The sequence below is a fragment of the Halichoerus grypus genome, chromosome 7, assembly GCF_964656455.1.
Source record: "Halichoerus grypus chromosome 7, mHalGry1.hap1.1, whole genome shotgun sequence".
In the NCBI taxonomy this organism is placed as follows: domain Eukaryota; kingdom Metazoa; phylum Chordata; class Mammalia; order Carnivora; family Phocidae; genus Halichoerus; species Halichoerus grypus.
The window spans coordinates 108,348,058-108,368,857 of NC_135718.1; the positions used below are offsets into that span (position 1 = coordinate 108,348,058).

Below are 20,800 nucleotides of genomic sequence, written 5' to 3' on the forward strand. Positions count from 1 at the left end.
CTTTTTTTTCCTTGAGCACAAGAAAGTCTGATCACATCACTACTCTGTTTAAAACATTTCAATGACGTCCCTACTGCATTCAAGTTGAAGTCTAATCTCACTCACCTGGCATAAAAGACTCTTTTGCAGTGACCGAGGCCTTACTCTCCTGCCCATTTTCTTTTTGATAAACACCTGGCCTCTTACCCTATGCTTTGGACATACTCAACTCTCTAGTTTCCCAAACTCTCTCTTATTTTGGCAAATACTACTCCCTCAGCCCCAAATATTTTCTGTCCATTGTCCCCACTGCCACTTTGCATAACTAACTCCTACTGCTTCAGATCTCAAACGGGTGTCTCATTCTAGTAAACAGTATCCACAGACACAAGAAAAAACATCTCTTTAAAAGATGCACAGGGCGCCTGGGTGGCTCAGTTGTTTAAGCGACTACCTTAGGCTCAGGTCATGATCCTGGAGTCCCAGGATCGAGTCCTGCATCGGACTCCCTGCTCAGCGGGGAGTCTGCTTCTCCCTCTGACTCTCTCCCCTCTCATGCTATCATTATCTCTCTCAATTAAAAAAAAAAAAAACTTTAAAAAAAAAAAGATGCACAAAATAAGTTTGATTATTGTTCCCAATTTTTCAGTTCCTCACTGTTATAGAATTATACATGCGTATCTTTGGCCAAAAGACTCTGAAGTTCCTACCACTGGAATGGGCAAAGCGTATTTCCCTTCCCCACTGATGTTGGGTTTGGTCACGTGACCTTCTCTGCCCAACAGAGAAGTTTCATGTGGAAACTAGTCTTATTTTTAAACAGATCTGCTTGGTTATATCGGACTGTGTTAAAAGACCTCCAAGTTAGAATCTTCTTACATTTCTGCTTGCCTTAATTTTACAGGAAGTTGAGTGGTGCCTGGGTGGCTCAGTCGGTTAAGCATTTGCCTTCGGCTCAGGTCATGATCTTGAGGTCCTGGGATCAAGCCCCGCATCGGGCTCAGCGGAGAGCCTGCTTCTCTCCCTCCCTCTGCTGCTCCCTCTGCTTGTGCTCTCTTTGTGTCAAATAAATAAATCTTTAAAAAAAATTTTACAGAAAGTTGAGACTTAGATAAATATCACTTCTAAAGAGCAATTCCAAATGAAAATCAAAGAAGTATAATACAAACAAGAATAAACCCTTTTGCACACAAAAGGGTTTCAACCTGTCTTTCTCAAAACAGCAAGCATACTACCACTAGGAGAGACATCAAAAGTCAAAGCCAAGCAGGAGTGCCTGCATGACTCAGTCGGGTAAGAATCGGACTCTTGATTTTGGCTCAGGTCAAGATCCCACAGTCGTGTCATGAGGCTGAGCCTTGAGCCTTGGGCTCCCCTCTCAGCATAGTCTGCTTGAAATTCTCGCTCTCCCTGCCCCTCCCTCTAGGTGCGCGCATGCACGCACACACTCTCTCTCTCTCAAAATAAAATCTTTTAAACAAAAAAGTTAAAACCAAAGGAATTCAAACAATTATGAAAACTATAAGCAGGTAAGGTCAAATATAGGACATAACCTAAAGTGGTTCTTTTTTAATTATTTAAGAATATTATTTTAATTCTAACACACACACACACACACACACACACAAAAACACTGGTAATAAAGATGGATTTAGTCATTAAGACCAAACATTAAAGGGGCGCCTGGGTGGCTCAGTCATTAAGCGTCTGCCTTCGGCTCAGGTCATGATCCCTGGGTCCTGGGATTGAGCCGCACATCGGGCTCCCTGTTTGGTGGGAAGCCTACTTCTCTCTCTCCCACTCCCCCTGCTTATGTTCCCTCTCTCGCTGTATCTCTCTCTGTCAAATAAATAAAATCTTTTTAAAAATAAATAATAAAAATTTAAAAAGAAATTAAAAAAAGGCCAAACATTAAAAATTACCTTTTTCTAAAAAACAAAAAAACACAGTATAAACCCCAACACTGTTGTACTTGAGAATAACAAAGAATTAAATGGAAAGTAGGGACTTAATAATCCCTATTAATACAAACAGAAATGCTCATTCAGTCAAAAAATTCTGAACTTACTTTGCTCAAGAGACTATAGTTCTGATATACTATGATTGGTGACTGGCTCTATGTCTACTGACCATATCGATAATTTTACTTTTTTTTTAAAATTTTATTTATTTGAGAGCGCGCACAAGCAGGGGGAGCGGCAGGCAGAGAGAGAGGGAGAAGCAGGCTCCCCACTGAGCAGGGAGCCCAACACGGGGCTCAATCCCGGGACCCTGGGACCATGACCTGAGCCGAAGGCAGACGCTTAACGACTGAGCCGCCCAGGCGCCCCAATTTTACTAACTTAATTATATACCACATTTTGGACCCAGCTTACAATAGGGTTCTACGGTTACTTAGATACTGTGGGAGATGAAAGATATGGGCACTACACTCAAGAAGCTTCACGTCTGAGAGATTTGGTTAGAATAAGTTCATTTTACACTTATGAAATAAAGTACAACATGTACTTAATTATGAAATAGAAATACAATTCTATAAGGAGCTCCATGAAACTTCAAAGAATGGGTTTTCATGTTCATGTTTTTATACGCCCAGAAAAGTCCTGCATAATTTATGTTCTCATTTCTAAAAAAAGAATAAAATCATCAAACCTAAGTACCACTGATCACAAATGTCCCTTATTGCTTGCTACGTTATTTCCCCAAGAAAAAAATCCCAGCAGAAACCACAAATACTTTTCTCCTCACTAAAACTGATCACAGAGTTAGAATTCAAAAGAATTCATGACAAAGTGAAAAAACAAATTAATGTACCTCAAAATAAATAATAGGTAATCATTTTCAAATGGTAGACTAGAATTAAAAGTTGGTGTATGGTACACTTCAAGATAAGGTAACTCCTTAATTTATCCTAGAGAAGATGGTAACGTAGACCTTGACAGGTAGGTACCCTCCTTTCCTGACCTCTCTTCCTATCTTCCAAGGACTTAACCCCTTGAGATACTCTTACTACTCTGTATATACACATACATGAATGCACATACAGACTGCCCCAAGTCAGTCTTTTTCTATCTAAAGAGCTGAAGTTATTTTGTTTTTTCATTTGTTTTAAGTAGGCTCCAATGCGGGCCTTGAACTCATGACCTTGAGATCAAGACCTGAGCTGAGATCAAGAATCAGATGCTCAACAGACTGAACCACTGAGGCGCTCCTATTTATCTTTGATTGAAGGGTAGTAATAGGAGTAAGAGAGTGGATTCTACTACTTATTTTAATAAAGATCTAAAGGTGTTTACTCCTCCAAGCAAGGTCTCCAGAACAATTGTGCTCTAGAGCCTTAGAATTTAAAGATAATCTATGAAATTTAAAGATAATTTCACAAGTAACATTTACATAGAATAATGGTACTGAATCCCTCCCCCCCCACCCAACCTCCCCAGCCTCCCCACACCGCCAGCCACTATAGTAATATTTATATCTTAATAGGTTAGGCAGTTAGGGGCGCCTGGGTGGCTCAGTCTTTAAGCGTCTGCCTTTGGCTCAGGTTATGATCTCAGGGTCCTGGGATTGAGCCCTCCATCGGGCTCCCTGCTCCACGGGAAGCCTGCTTCTCCCTCACCCACTCCCCCTGCTTGTGTTCCCTCTCTTGCTGTCTCCCTCTCTCTCTGTCAAATAAATAAAAATTTTAAAATCTTTAAAAAATAGGTTAGGCAGTCAAAAATAAAAGAAATGTCCCCAAAGAAAGAATTTTAATCATTAACAAGTAGGCAGAGAGACACTACTGGTGTTCCTTAAAATCATGCCATTAAGCTTATTCTATCCCTACTAGGAATATACATGGGCTAGCTCTGTTTTAACAAGCAAATCTCCACTAAAGATACTAAATTAATAGGGTCAGACAAATGTCCTCCCAGAATATTATGAGAAAACTTGTAGTATAAAATAACATGCCCCGGGGCACCTGGGTGGCTCAGTCATTAAGCGTCTGCCTTCGGCTCAGGTCATGATCCCAGAGTCCTGGGATCGAGTCCCGCATCGGGCTCCCTGCTCTGCGGAAGCCTGCTTCTCCCTCTCCCACTCCCCCTGCTTGTGTTCCTGCTCTCACTATGTCTCTCTCTGTCAAAAAAATAAATAAAATCTTTAAAAAAAAAAATAAAATAAAATAAAATAAAATAAAATAACACGCCCCATCTGGACATTAGGAGAAAAGTTTCAGTTTAAGAAAAATTTCCATATGCTTTCTTCCAAAACCATTAAAGAAATATTTTGGAAGCATGTTCTAGGAAATGGCTGATAGAATAATGAACAACAAATTTTAAAGCTACAAAAGGCTTTAATGGCTTTTTAAAGATTTTCTATTTATTTTTGCGAGAGAACACGAGCAGGGGGAGGGGCAGAGGGAGAAGCAGGCTCCCTGCTAAAGCAGGGAACCTGATGTGGGCTCTGCAGGCTCGATCCCAGGGTCCTGGGAACATGACCTGAGCCAAAGGCAGACACTTAACTGACTGAGCCACCCAGGCGCCCCGCAAAAGGCTTTAATGGTTTTTTAGATCTAATAACCCCTTCCTTTGTGCAAAAGGAAAAATGAAGGCAGAGAACCTACAGATCAGAGATTTGAGATACATATTGATTCTATTAGATATATTAAATAATTATATCAATTATTAAATATATCACTGTGACAAATAGGTCTTATCTGGATAGTAATTCAAATAAACTGAAAAAGAATGACATTTGAACACTGACTGAATATGGGACTATATACAAGCAAAACAAATAAGTGTTTTTTTAAAAGTATAAATTACAATGACGCCCTGTCAAAAAAAACCCTGAAGCATGATATTGTTATTTGCAAGAAAAAAATTTTCAAATGTACTGACAAACCAGCATTTTTTTTTTACAGTTTCCCCTTTTTATTGTGTTTGTGTTCATATCAAATTTTATGTGAAGAAAAAAAATTCTCATTTTTTTATATGCTGGACCTATGTATAATGACCTAAAAGCAGCTGCAGAGCCTCCCTCCTTCACCCCTATCAGGTTCTCTTCCTTGGTTTCCCTCTGACGTTCCGCTCCCCTCCCCTGCATGTCCTGGCAACATATGATGCCCCTTTCTCCTACGTCCTCACCTTAGATCAGGAATAAGAAGCTTACCCTAGGGCGCCTGGGTGGCTCAGTCAGGTAAGTGTCTGCCTTCGGGTCAGGTCATGATCCCAGGGTCCTGGGATCGAGTCCTGCATCGGGCTCCCTGCTCAACGGGGAGTCTGCTTCTCCCTCTGCCTCTGCCCTCCCCCCTGCTCGTGCTCTCTCTCTCACGCTCTCTCAAATAAATAAATAAAAGCTTAAAAAAAAAAAAAAAGCTTACCCTACAGCTGTACTTACAGACAGATGAAATGCAAAGCCTTTCTAGTTACTATAGTTCCTCTTTGATATTGCCCACTGAAATTTCCACATCTATATGTACCCTTTAAAATTAGTCTGAAATACTTTCATATATATATATACATATATATATAGAAGAATATTACTTCATTCAGTCCACAGTGTAGTCTTTAAACCTTCTACAATTTCATACCCCTCAACTTTTCTACTGATGCTAAGCAAAAAAGAGAAAGAAGGCTTATATAAAAATATAAAAGAGAGCGGTGCCTGGGTGGCTCAGTCGTTAGGCGTCTGCCTTCGGCTCAGGTCATGATCCCAGGGTCCTAGGATCGAGCCCCGCATCGGGCTCCCTGCTCGGTGGGAAGCCTGCTTCTCCCTCTCCCACTCCCCCTGCTTGTGTTCCCTCTCTCGCTGTGTCTCTGTCAGATAAATAAATAAAATCTTAAAAATATATATATATATAAAAGAGAGACTATCCCCTGTCATCCTCTTAGTGTCTTTACCTTTTGTTACTCCCTGTGAAATTTCTTAGAGCACTTTTTATCTCAGGAAGAGGAGAAAAGATAGGAGATGGATTGTTTTGTTTTGGTTTTGTTTTTGGCACAGATTGGCAAAGTAGAAAACTTACATGGCCAGAGCAGCAAGAAAGCTAAGGATGCCAAAGCCAGAGACAGAAAATAAAGAAGGATGGGATGTTAGTCCAGGCTGAAAGATGTTCAGCTAACTGCTTTACCCTATTCCCTGGACCCAGTGAATTGGTCTTCTGTCCCCTGTCCAACTCAGAAAAGAAAAGCCATCACCAGTCCCTTGGAACTGACAGAGACCAGACTTCTCCTAAGACTGTTTCACAACAGTAGAAGCTTAATAAATATTTGGTGACGTATTTAGAATATTAGAACAGACAAGTGTGAAGCTACCTAAAAGAAAGAAATTAGCTATTTGAAGAGTGGGGTAAGAAGGGGAGGAACTACTCTCCTTAAATGGATGTCTTTAAGGAATAAACATCTAGCTCTTAATTTTAGTCTCCTAGCAGACAGATATCCTAGGAAGTTTTACTACTGTCTGGCATGCCACTGTCTTGTAAGTCCAATAAATGGGAATGTGAGCTCATGCCCTAGGCAGTAACACATAAACGCTGATGAAAGGGAATGATGAAGCAAATTAATACAGGAGATCACAGGCTAGACAAATTCCTATCACAGTCTCTACAATCAAAAGAAGTTATAACAAATTAATCAAAATCAATTATCACTCCTTTATAATTATATGCATAAAAGAATTTTTAAAGTTCTAAGAGTATTCCACTTGGCAGATAAAGGAAAGTATCTGGGAGAGTCAAATGCTTTTCAAGAAAACAAAAGTAATAAGGCTGTTATTAACAGCAGCTGGTTTTAATTTTTTAGTGTTGTTACATTTTCCTCTCCTAAGAAAAATATAAGCAGGTGAGCATTTTTTAGAAGTAAAACTGATTTTGAGGATTCAAGCTTAGGAGTCAGTATGCCAACAGAAAAAAATAAGCTAATTTCACACCCTAGCCCAGGGGAAAAGATGGACTAGTAAGGAGGCTTCTGTTCAAGAAGAAAAGGATTAAAAACATGGTAAGGAGTAAAAACTAATCAAACAAACAAAAACACTGTAAGACGACTGAGCCCTGGTTGCAAGCTGGGCTGCTACAGTAAGCATCTTGATTATTCCAAAGATGCCCTGAGATCCAACCCAACCCTTCTGGCTCCTGCCAGAGAAGCACAGTTAACAGCCAAGCCAAGTTCCAAGAATAGTCATGACATACCATCCCCTTCTAACTACAGTTATCCTCAGGGAGACTGTCGGTCTTGGGAAGTAGACTGTCCTGGGACTAAAGGCACAATTCACTGAAACCCAAATAAACAGAATAAGAAACCTTAAATTTAATAGCAATTAATTCATTTAATAGCAATTACTTCATGTAATTTATTGGGGGTGGCAAGAATAAGCTAAAACTATTACCTCCTGGGGCGCCTGGGTGGCTCAGTCGTTAAGTGTTTGCCTTCGGCTCAGGTCATGATCCCAGGGTCCTGGGATCTAGCCCCACATCAGGCTCCCTGCTCGGCGGGAAGCCTGCTTCTCCCTCTCCCACCCCCCCGCTTGTGTTCCCTCTCTCGCTGTCTCTGTCAAATAAGTAAATCTTTAAAGAAAAAAAAAAAGTTCTTTTCCGTAACCCATTAGGACCTACTGGGGCATTGTGGCCTTTCTAATAGGATGCCTGTAACACAAGATCCTAGACTTCTGGTCTCCCTACTCATTGTACCTATAATATATTCTGGTATGTGATTCAGGTGCTATGAAAATATACTTACTTATATGTTGTCATCATATAATTACACAGAATGGAATACAGTTTTGGCAATGAAAGGTTCAAGTTCCAACATGCCAAAATTCTACTGAAAGCAACAACTGTACTACCAAGCTTATACTGACTTAAGTTCTTGCTCATATGTCAACTAAATATACTTCTATTTCAAAATTTCCATTTTTTATTATGAGAACTACTCTTCTTTCAGGTTTTAAATTTGCAGTTATCCTTGATTCCATTTCGTCTTTATTTCAAGTTTTCATTAAGCATCTAGAGATAATTATCTTTATGCAAATGGTGCTACACTCTTAAAAATAACTTTATAGGGGCGCCTGGGTGGCTCAACTGGTTAAGCGACTGCCTTCAGCTCAGGTCATGATCCCAGGGTCCTGGGATCAAGCCCCGCATCGGGCTCCCTGCTCGGCGGGAAGCCTGCTTCTCCCTCTCCCACTCCCCCTGCTTGTGTTCCCTCTCACGCTCTCTCTCTCTCTGTCAATTAAATAAATAAAATCTTTTAAAAAAAAAACTTATAATTAAATATTTTATTATACTATTCTAATTATGTAACATCTCTAATATATGTATTTACACATATAAATTATATAACATAATTACATATAAATTATATATAAATACATATTTATATATATATCACTAATGTAGAAGAGTGGATAGCAAAACTTTTTGTGACATAAATTGGGCAAATAATAGATTTTCACCCTAATTATGGTTTTTATACCCACAGAGTGCAAATTAATAAAAGTTTATGATATTTCAATGTAGATGTACCTAAAAAAGCCTTCAATAAACTAACATTTGTAAACTGGCTCGTACATAACAGAATAAAAATTTAAAAGTAGGGGCACCTGGGTGCCTCAGTCGTTAAGCATCTGCCTTCGGCTCAGGTCATGATCCCAGGGTCCTGGGATCGAGCCCTCCATCGGGCTCCCTGCTCCGCGGGAAGCCTGCTTCTCCCTCTCCGACCCCCCCCCCCCAGCTTGTGTTCCCTCTCTCACTGTGTCTCTGTCAAATAAATAAATAAAATCTTTTAAAAAAATAAAAAATAAAAATAAATAAAAATTTAAAAGTATTTGGGGATTTGAATACACTTGTATCACCAGGCATTTAAAGGTTCTGCCTCCCACTATACAAATTGCTTGTTAAAAAAAGGGGAGAGGACTAAAGAACTGCAAATCATGGCAATTCCTTGTAGTATCACAGAATTGCAGAGATAGGAGACATTTTTTTGATTATCTAATTCAAGCTCCAGTTTTAACAATGAGATAACAGAAATACAAAGATAGGTTAAGAGACACATCCAAGGTATACATAACTAGTTAAAGATGTTGTAGGTCGAATTCCCTCTTAAGAGTCCCAGGACAGGGTGCCTGGGTGGCTCAGATGGTTAAGCGTCTGCCTTCAGCTCGGGTCATGATCCCAGGGTCCTGGGATCGAGTCCCGCATCGGGATCCCTGCTCAGCGGGGAACCTGCTTCTCCCTCTGCCTCTCTGTCTCTTATGAATAAATAAATAAAATCTTAAAAAAAAAAAAAAGAGTCCCAGGACATGGCAGGTAGGTATGTAAAATGGTACAGTCCTTGTGGAAAAGTTTGGTGGTTTCTCAAAAAACTAAACACAGAATTATCAAATGATCTAACAATTCCACTCCCAGGTATATACTCAAAAGAACCCAGAACAGGGATTCAAACAGAAGCTTACATGCTAATGTTCACTGCAGCACTATTCCCAACAGTCAAAAAGTGGAAACCACCAAAGTATCCACCAAGAAATGAATAAACAAACTGCTGTATATACATAAAATAGAATATTAATCAGCCATAAAGAGGAATGAAGTTCTGGGGTACCTGACTGGCTCAGTCAGAAGAGCACGTGATGCTTGATCTCAGGGTTTTGAGCTGGAGCACCACACTGGGTATAGAGAGTACTTAAAATAAAACTTTAGGGACGCCGGGGTGGCTCAGTCAGTTATGCGTCTGTCTTTGGCTCAGGTCACGATCCTGGGGTCCTGGGATTGAGCCCGGCATCAGGCTCCCTGCTCAGCGGGGAGTCTGCTTGTCCCTACTCTCTTGCTCTCTCTCTCTCTCTCTGTCAAATAAATAAAACCTTAAAAAAAATAAAACTTTAAATTAAAAAAAAAAAAGAACAAAGTTCTGGTACACACTATAACAGTGAACCCTGAAAACTGTGCCAGTGAAATAAACTAAATACATTTATGTGAAATATCTAGAATAGGCAAATTCTTAGACACAGGAAGTAGACTGGAGGTTCCCAGGGACTACAAGGAGAGAGGAATGGGGAGACATTTTGTTTGGGTTGTTTGAAAAGGTTTGTAAATAGATAGTGGTGATGGTTGCATTACATTGTGAATGTATTTAATGCCACTGAATTGCATACTTAAAAATGATTAAAATGGTGAATTTTATGATATATACATTTTTTAAACAATAAAAAATGTTTTAAAAGAGTAAATCCCACAAAAGCTTACCTGCTGTAGGCAGGTAGCTCTGGCATAGAAAAGTGGGCCTACACCAGGGAAAAAAGTTACTAGAAATGTCTTCAATACCACATGCTAATTTTAATTTTAAAAAATTATTTAAATACATCTAAATAAATTTGGGATTTCACACAATTGCTGTTTATATAATAAATCTCTATTGTACTTAGCTTCATGCCAAAAAAATCCAAGACATATTTAGTATGCCTACAGTTTCTTTGACTATTATTTCACCTAAACGATTTCACACTAAAATTAGGAACAAAGAGAGTAAAACTTACGGTAAAATGATTAAGATTCTGGACTCTAAAAAGGAAGAACATCTACAAGAAAGCCTTCTCATATAAACAAATAATGAGGGCGCCTGGGTGGCTCAGTTGGTTAAGCGACTGCCTTCGGCTCAGGTCATGATCCTGGAGTCCCAGGATCGGGTCCCGCATCGGGCTCCCTGCTCAGCAGGGAGTCTGCTTCTCCCTCTGGCCCTCCCCCTCTCATGTGCTCTCTCTCTCTCTCTCAAATAAATAAATAAAATCTTTAAAAGAAAAAAAACAACAACAAAAAAAAACTAAACAAATAATGAGTCACCTGCTAAGTCGTTAATTCTAAGGAATACACAAATGACACAACTTTTGACATCAAGAGTAAGAAAGAAAATGGCCACCTGGGTGGCTCAGTTGGTTAAGTGCCCAACTCTTGGTTTCAGTTTAGGTCATGATCTCAGGGTCATGAGATCGAGCCCTACCTCAGGCTCTGTGCTCAGCGCAGAGTCTGCTAAAGATTCTCTCTCCCTCTCCCACTAACCCCCCCCCGACTTGCACGCTCACTTTCTCTGTCTCTAAAATAATAAATCTTTAAAATAAAGAGTGTAAGAAAGAAAAGCAATAGTGATAAAAGAGAGTGGAAAATAGGAAACAGAAATGCATTAACAGTAGTTACATCTTAAGCAGGAACAATTTAACAAGTCACCAATTTAAAATGCGCAAAGAGGGGGCGCCTGGGTGGCTCAGATGGTTAAGCGTCTGCCTTCGGCTCAGGTCATGATCCCAGGGTCCTGGGATCAAGCCCCACATCGGGCTCCCTGCTCAGCCGGAAGCCTGCTTCTCCCTCTCCCACTCCCCCTGCTTGTGTTCCCTCTCTCACTGTGTCTCTCTCTGTCAAAAAATAAATAAAATCTTTAAAATAAAATAAAATAAAATGCGCAAACTCACCTCATCAAAATAAAAAGCTTTTGCAGGGCAAAGGAAACAGTCAACAAAACCAAAGACAATCGACAGAATGGGAGAAGATATTTGCAAATGACATATCAGATAAAAGGCTAGTAACTAAAATCTATAAAGAACTTACCAAACTCAACACCCAAAGAACAAATCATCCAATCAAGAAATGGGCAGAAGACATGAACAGACATTTTTGCAAAGAAGACATCCATATGGCCAACAGACACATGAAAAAGTGCACGTCACTTGGCATCAGGGAAATACAAATCAAAACCACAATGAGATACCACCTCACACCAGTCAGAATGGCTAAAATTAACAAGTCAGGAAATGATAGATGTTGGCGAGGATGCAGAGAAAGGGGAACCCTCCTACACTGCTGGTGGGAATGCAAGCTGGTGCAGCCACTCTGGAAAACAGTATGGAGGTTCCTCAAGATGTTAAAAATAGAGCTACCCTACGACCCGGCAATTGCACTACTGGGTATTTACCCCAAAGATACAAATGTAGGGATCCGAAGGGGCACCTGCACCCCAATGTTTATAGCAGCAATGTCCACAATAGCCAAACTATGAAAAAAGCCCAGATGTCCATTGACAGATGAATAAAGATGTGGCATACACACAGACACACACACACACACACACCACACACACACACACACACACACACACACACAAATGGAATACTATGCAGCCACCAAAAAAAAAAAAAATGAAATACTGCCATTTGCAACGACATGGATAGAATTAGAGGGTATTATGCTAAGTGAACTAAGTCAATCAGAGAAAGACAATTATCATATGATCTCACTGATATACAGAATTTAAGAAACAAGGCAGAGGAGCATAGGGGAAGAAAGGAAAAAATAAAACAAGACAAAACCAGGCAGGGAGACAAATCGTAAGAGACTCTTAATCTTAGGAAACAAACTGAGGGTTGCTGGAGGGGTGGCTGGGTGATGGACATTGGGAGGGTATGTGTTGTGGTGAGCGCTGTATGTTGTGTAAGACTGATGAATCACAGACCTGTACCCCTGAAACAAATAATACATTATATGTTAATAATAAAAAAAGATGAAAAAATATATTTAAAAAATAAATAAAAAATAAAATATGCAAACCCAAATGTACTGATCTAGAAGGGTAAAGCTTATATAATCTTGTCCAGCTTCTTAAAGCGCTCAGATAATTCCTCTACAGGAAATGAAGTGTGAAATTCTAATTTTCCTACCCAATACCCCAATCCCACAATAAGATTGTACTAATTATGATGTATGATATATACTCATTAAAATATTTATTATTTCACAAGTTAAGTGTCCACGTAATTTTCACTTAGGAAAGCGAAGAAATGAAATAAAAAGGGCAGGAATACTGAATATATAACATTACATAATGTAAACATCAGGAAACGAGCAACAGCTAACTTAAAGGCTTTTTTTTTTTTTTTTATATTTTATTTATTTGACAGAGAGAGACACAGCGAGAGAGGGAACACAAGCAGGGGGAGTGGGAGAGGGAGAAGCAGGCTTCCCGCTGAGCAGGGAGCCCGATGCGGGGCTCGATCCCAGGACCCTGGGATCATGACCTGAGCCGAAGGCAGACGCTTAACGACTGAGCCACCCAGGCGCCCCAACTTAAAGGCTTTTAATAATAGAAGATGCCTATGAAGAATAGGCCAAGAGCTGTGGGGTACTAAGGTAAGTAACACATGGTCCCTGGCCCTCAAGCATCTCATATACTAGTAAGAGAAACAAAGAAGTCCATCAGCTATCATATACAGAGATGTGGCCTGAATGTCTTGATATCGTAGAGCAAGAGTGCTTACTAGTACAGACAAAAGCAGAGGCCTCTTGATACAGGATTCTTGGCCTGAGTCTTAAAGAGTTAGCCATGGAATAAAAGTTAGCATGTAAAAAAGTACAACTTCAAGATACAGAGATAGACAGACACACAGACAGGGATAGAGAGGGAGAGACAGATATTCATTCTCTCCAGAAATATTTCTGGACCATCTATGTGCCAGGCACAGACCATACTGAGGGAACTGCATGTATTATAGTACGGCTGGAAGCTAGAGAGCATGTATGAGATGATGCAGGTACCAGATCATGAAAGCCTCGGATGATGCTCTGCTAGTAGTTTAGATGTCATCCTTAGGATGGTAAGAAATGAAAGCTCTTAAGGAACAGATCAGAGCTGTATCACTCAGACTCAGGTTTTCTTATACATTCTCTCCAAGGAGCTGGCACGAAGGCTCCAGAGCAAAGGAAGAAAGGAGCAGAAACAAGCCCCATTTCACAGATATTGTAGGAGGGAGCATCAGCTGCCCCAAGGTTTACCACTTCTCTACCCTCCTGTGCTGTCATGAGACTCCATTCTAGTGAGGTAAAAGGTTTTAGTACCAGTAGAAGGAAGGAGATAGAAGAGTGGTAACAGATAGGAAAGGGGAGTTCGTTCCTCTGGCCAAAGTGCGTTTAAGGATCAGCCACAGGAAACTATGCCTATTTTAAATAGAGTATTATATGAACAAAATATATATAATCTAAAGTATATTAAAACATTATCTGAGAAGATGATGAGTTTGATGTCATGTGTATTTTGCTATAATTAAAACAACTTTTAAAAAAAAATCTGAAATTTAGGCATCCTATTTTTATACTCTGGCAAACATTAAAAATGGTAAATATAAGTTCATATTATATTTAATTACAATTCCTTCATTCTTCCTTCCCATTTAAAGAACTCTTCAAAGTCTACCCCCAAACACAAAGCTAAATGATTAAAGAACACAAAGAAAAAGCATAATTGGGCGCCTGGGTAGCTCAGATGGTTAAGCATCTGCCTTCGGCTCAGGTCATGATCCCAGGGTCCTGGGATCGAGTCCCGCATCGGGCTCCCTACTCAGCGGGGAGCCTGCTTCTCCCTCTGCCTCTCTCTCTGTCTCTTATGAATAAATAAATAAAATCTTAAAAAAAGAAAAAGCATAATTACAATCTTACTGGGGGAGAGAAGACAATCATATCCCAAATGGATGTTATCCAATAGCCAACTATCCTTTCCAAGAGACTTGCAATAATGCAAATTGCCACCATAAAGAATGCACATGGATTTGGGCAGATGCATTTGACAGCACAGCTGTCTGTCCAGGCATGCTGCTGAAAGAATAGTACATTCCTACTTGTCCTGTCCCCCACCCACCTTAAGTCTCCTTACAAAAAGGAGTTTAAACAAAACTGTCATATTTAAGCCTTCAATGTATGGGGGTGTGTGTGTGTGTTTTCAGTAAGATCAGTTAGATAATAACAGAAGCAATGAACCCTTTAACATCACCCTTACCCGAAAGTTACTCTGAAGATTTCTGAACAAAATAATTCTGTTCATGTACATTTATTAAAAGTCCTGATTTGAGGTTGCCCTACAGTTTCAAAGGGAAGGTAATAAGTCACTAACTTTCAGAAAATTGATACAGTATGGTAGAGGAGTGCATATTGAGAATCAGAGTAATAGACTATGAGTCCTACCTAGCTTTGCGACCTTGGGGCAACTGCCCAACCTCTCTGAGCTTCAGTTTTTTCCTCTATAAAACATGAATAATGATGCTTACACTATTTACATCCTAGAGTTGCTTGAAGATCAAAGAACTAAATGTAATCCTACCTTAGCCACACACTGCAATGCACCCTTCTCAACAATTTCAATTTCATGCAACCACTTTTGAATACATCTTCTATCCTACTAGCTCATTCCTTCTCGTACATGAACTCCTGCCATCATTTGATCCCAGCAGAACCTCAAATCTACTGACCCAACTATCTTTTCACTCTCCCTCCCCCCCGGAAGTACTCTCTTCTCTCCTTACCCAAATTCCATGATGCATCATTATGATCATTCGCTCCTCTCACTTGGGACATACTCACTTTGCAAAACCACAATGCTGCTTAAATTCAATTCTCTGTCTGTTCTCCTACTACTAAAGGAGCAAAAAAAGCACACAAACAAGCTGACTGGCCTCACTTCTAATTCATGACCTTTAACCTCAACTGAGCCCTGAGTTCTGCCTGGTAATCATAATCTATTTCCCTAGCCCATTCACTCTCCCACTTTTCTAAACACTTACATGCTCTCTCCTCTCTTCTCAAACTTCTAATATCCTCTTCCATGCCCTTTCTCACTCTCAGCTGATGACTTGCTTAGAAAATTAAAGCAGTCAGAAGAGGATTTCCAGGAATTATCATTGCGTCCACCCACAGTATCAGCATCTATCTACATCCATATGCTCTGCCTTCCTTCTTGTTATGATAAATGAACTACTATCTATTCTTTTCTCTATCTAATCCCCTCCCTCCTGTACAAGCTCCAATCCCTACCACCAGCTCAGCAATTCTCCTCCTCTTCTGTATCATCAGCTTCTTTCCTTCCCTTCTCCCACTCTCTACCACATCACTTCCATGAGCAGACGAAATATGTATGAAAATGCTCTAACTCCTATCACAAAAACTGTATGAGCAGTGGAACTAAAAAGAGACAATGCAAAATGAAAACAGGCCTCTGGATCCCCACATCTCTGAGCAGGAAACAGGCTAAAAAAAAAAAAATTACTCCATTGCAAACATAGGCTTCCTTTATGGAAGACTCAAGAGGACTGAACAAAGGAAGCTGGGAAGGGCTACATAACTTTTACAAGGTCATACAACTAAATAAGCGGTAGAATTGGGATATGAACTCAGAAAGTCTACATTCCCCCCCCCCCAGGCTTTAACTTACTTTATTTTTCTTATATAAAACTATGTGGTGGCCACAGCTGGATACTCTGGTGTGGGTCTTTACCAGACGGTCAGTAAAGCACTGATAAGGAAACTTGGTGATCACAGTCTCTTTCCAGAGGTCAGGGGAAGGGGGGGTTTGAGACAGCTGTAGGTCTTGGAAATGGCATCCAAAGTGGCCTTGGCAAAGTTGCCCAGGGTGACAGTGCAGCCCCTGGCCAAGGTGTAGCAGTTTCCACACCGGCCATCATCAGGAGCTTCTTGGGTACAGGAGGCAGGGATGAGGCGCACCAGCACAGAGCCACAGAGGCTGGTCACCTTGTGAGGGACAGTGTGGGACTTGCTGATCTTGTTCCCCTAGTAGTTTCACAGCACAGGGACAATGGAGAGCTTGGCCAGGAGGATGGCTCCATGGATGGCAGTGGCTACCTCCTTGGAGCACTTAACACCCAGACCGACACGTCCACTGTACTCTCCGATGGCAACAAATGCCTAGAACCTGGTCCGCAGGGCAGCACGGGTCTGTTTTCGCACAGGCATCATCCTCAAAATCTCATCCTTGAGGGATGCGCCCAGGAAAGATTCCCAGATGGGCTGGGAGAAGAGATCTCCAGGGACTTGATTTTCATGTCCTTGACCAGGTGGCCCAGATTGGTGACCAGGATCCACTCCTTGACCTCAGCTTGGCCTTGGCTGCCCCCCCACCCACAGCCAAGACTCCGTCCTGGATGCCGCTACCTCGGCCTCCCACTGCAGCCCCCCACACCCACCCCGGGTCTCTGGGCTCCCCCACAGCACCAGCATCATCTGCAGTTTGGTGTTTTCTAGGAGAAGAAAAAGTCTACATTCTTAACACACATTATCTCATTAAAACTTTACAATGCTGTGACATAAGTGATAGTATTATTCCCATTTTACAAACGGGGGAACTGACTTAGCTAGATTCAAGGATTTAATACACATCCACAAAAAATATATATATATATATTTGTTTAACAACTACACTATATTCAGAATTGAGGTAAAACTTACAAAACAAAAAGATACACAGGATATATATTACATTTACAGTCCTCTTAAGTATGCTTTTACAAGAAAATTTACTGCATCAAAATTTATTGATTCTCAACAGCTTCATTACCTCAAAGCTTTGGAAACTAAGTATTTTATTGGGAATTAATAAAATTTGTTTCTACAAATCTGTAAAAATTTGGCTTGCTAAATAATCATATCAACAAGATTTTAAGGATAAAGTTACTTAAAATTTAAAAGTTAGTTGTAAAAATTTAAAAGAAAGTTGTAATACTTTCTCTATTTAAACTATTAAGCAAATTAAAATAGTACCAAAAACATCCTTAGCTGTATGTTAAAATCAAGTATCCCGAAGACTTTTACCAGCAAAACCATAATGATCTACTTAGTTATTTGTACCTTAAAAAAAAAAAAAAGCAATGAATACCCTAAAATATTCCATAAATCAGATATCCTATAAAGCCAAACTGGTCCTTCTTACTAAAATTAGTAAAGTTCAGGGGCACCTGGGTGGCACAGTTGGTTAAGCTTCTGCCTTCTGCTCAGGTCCTGATCCCAGGGTCCTGGGATCGAGCCATGCATCATCATGCAACATCATGCATTATCAGGCTCCTTGCTCAGCGGGGAGCCTACTTCTCCCTCTGCCCTTCCCCCTACCCATGTGCACTCGTGCTTTCTCAAATAAATAAAATCTTTAAAAAATAAATAAAAATAAAATCAGTAAGGTTCTAGAAGCTTTTAACAGAGAAATTTCCACTTATACTTTGCACACTTAACTCTTCTAAATAAATTTAACTATGCGGGCGCCTGGGTGGCTCAGTCGTTAAGCGTCTGCCTTCGGCTCAGGTCATGATCCCAGGGTCCTGGGATCGAGTCCCACATCGGGCTCCCTGCTCTGTGGGAAGCCTGCTTCTCCCTCTCCCACTCCCCCTGCTTGTGTTCCTGCTCTCGCTATGTCTCTCTCTGTCAAGAAAATAAATAAAATCTTTTAAAAAAATAAATAAATAAATAAATAAAAATAAATAAATTTAACTATGCAAAATACTAATTCAGATCAAAATATATAAGGAAGCAATAAACAATTCTAAAGCTGGTAATTAAGACTGAAAGTTTAGATAAGGTATTCTACAAATTACAGGTCAATTTTCGCTTGGAGGAGGATAATCACAAGACTGTTACCTTCTTAGCAATTTAACAACAACAAAATTCCTGTCTTTGTTAACATACAACTGAAATAGTCAGAAAACTGTAACTCAAAACAAACATAAGGCAAAACATTGTGGAAGAGCACTGAACTGGACGTCAGAAGACCTAAATTCTAATCTTTCCTCCATCATAACTGGATATGAAAATTTACCACTGTGTGTCTACTTCTCCAATCTGTAAAACTAAGGGGCAGGGGTAAGAAATCACTCTAAGGTTATTTTCAGCTCAAAACTCTTATGATTCCATGAACCAAACGGAGGTATATATTTTGTTTTCATATTTTAGAAACTCCAGACAAGCAGAGCAAATTAAAAGAAATCAAGAGTAATATTATCAACGCCCTTCCAGGATATAACTACAATTATGTAGTTATGCATAAGATGTACAAGATAGCTTTAGTATTCATTCTCAGAGTTCTTTTCATATGTTAAGTCATTTTAACACACTCTCTAAACTTGACTGGATCCAGCAATTCCTTATTTAAAAGTTTTCCTAAACTCTCAATATGCTAGGCTTTCCCTTTAACTTTCATTTTCTATTCCTCTTCTCCTTCCAACACTATTATATTTAAGTATGCTTCAGAGTGACCATTTTACTTATCTACTTCCTATACCTTTACCATGCCTGGTTTTTATGCCTCCCTTATCCATGATTTCTTTTTTCTTTTTCTTTTTCTTTTTTTTTTTTTTTTTAAAGATTCTATTTATTTATTTGACAGAGAGAGAGACACAGCGAGAGAGGGAACACAAGCAGGGGGAGTGGGAGAGGGAGAAGCAGGCTTCCCGCGGAGCAGGGAGCCCGATGCGGGGCTCGATCCCAGGACCTGGAATCATGACCTGAGCCGAAGGCAGACGCCCAACGACTGAGCCACCCAGGCGCCCCGATTTCTTTTTTCTTTTTAAGAAAGAGTACGCATGTACACATGCAAGGGGATGAGGGAGGGGCAAGCGAGAGGGTGAGAGCGAATCCCAAGCAGGCTCCACACCAAGTGAGGAGGTGGGGCTCAAGGTCAGGACCCTGAGATCATGACCTGAGCCGAGATCATGACCTGAGCCATGACATGAGCCAAGATCCGAGATCAAGAGTCAACTGAGCCACCCAGGCACCCCCACTTCTTATTCAAAGTGCCTCTATTAAAAAAAAAAGTGCCTCTGTTGACCCAGTTAGATATTAAGAGTTCTGAGATCCTCAACTTTCAGATTTATATCCTATGATGCAACTCCTTTCCACACTATCAGACATAGCACATTTGCTAGCAAATTCAGACATATTATTCAGTCATTCAAAAGTTTAAATTTTACATGTTGACATTTTTATATTCCATTTGTTTTCATCACTAGCAACCTGCTTGCTTAAAGTCTAAAAATTCTGACCTTTAGATATTTTTTAGCATATTGATACATGCTGGATAAACCAAAGCAGTTTCAAATTTGAAATGTCACCTAGTAAAAGTAGAGAGGAAAAAATAGCACCCAATATTTAATTTGTCAAAACTCTGCCACTCAGCCTTTTTTGGAAGGCCTAAGGAAAAAAAAAATTATTGCACGCTATAAAAGAACTATAAAAGGTATTGAAGATTCTTTTGGGAATCTTACCACATTTCTTCAAGATCCAAGTGATACTTAGGGGACCTATACAAATTTAAATGACTACAGAGTTTAATCATAATTCCTAAAGTTACCATTTAAAAATGTAAATACTTATTATGAATTCACTTTTACTTCATACCCCTTTCTTCAATGGTAGAAGTCAAATCCCAGAGAGAAATGACACCTAACTAGATTTAATAAAACCCACTGTATCTAGTACAGTGCTACATATTCTATGGCTATTTTAGACTCATAATGTGTGTCTCTGCTTTCATCCTTGTCCCCAAGAGTGTATTCTCCACAAAGCAGTCAGACTGAATCTTTTAAATATAATCCCTTGGTCCAAGATTCCCATCCTACTCAGAATAAAGTCCTAATTCCTTATGATGGTATGCAAGCCTTCTATAAACTGGCCCTCAGCAGTCTCCCTCATCCCACATGAAACTTTTACCTTCTTTCTCCTTCTACAGATTATCTCCCAGCATTCTCCCACCAGGTCAGTCCTCTCTAGCCAGTCCTCCTCTACGACTCCAGGATACCTCTGCCTTGAAAATGTTCTCCAAAAGTTTGTCCTTGATGGTCCTCTCCCTGGAACACTTTTCTCCTGAAAGCCCTAAGTCCATTCCTTCAGATCATTCAATTCTCTGCTGAAATGTCACCCTACCAGCCAGAGGCTTTCTCTGAATCCTATCATAAACAGCACCTCACCTATGGTCTGTTCTTTTACCCAGCTTTATTTTTCTCCTAGAACTCATCACCACATGAAGTAGTAAATAAATGAATG

At 40.0% G+C, this 20,800-nt stretch overlaps 1 protein-coding gene and 1 pseudogene across 4 annotated transcripts in view; both read right to left on the reverse strand.

Moving 5' to 3' along the window:
- Positions 1–20,800, reverse strand: part of ABL2 (ABL proto-oncogene 2, non-receptor tyrosine kinase) — a 112,954-nt gene that overhangs the window by 59,047 nt on the left and 33,107 nt on the right. The window lies entirely within an intron of this gene.
- On the reverse strand, positions 16,182–20,639 carry LOC118553768 (small ribosomal subunit protein uS5 pseudogene; annotated as a pseudogene).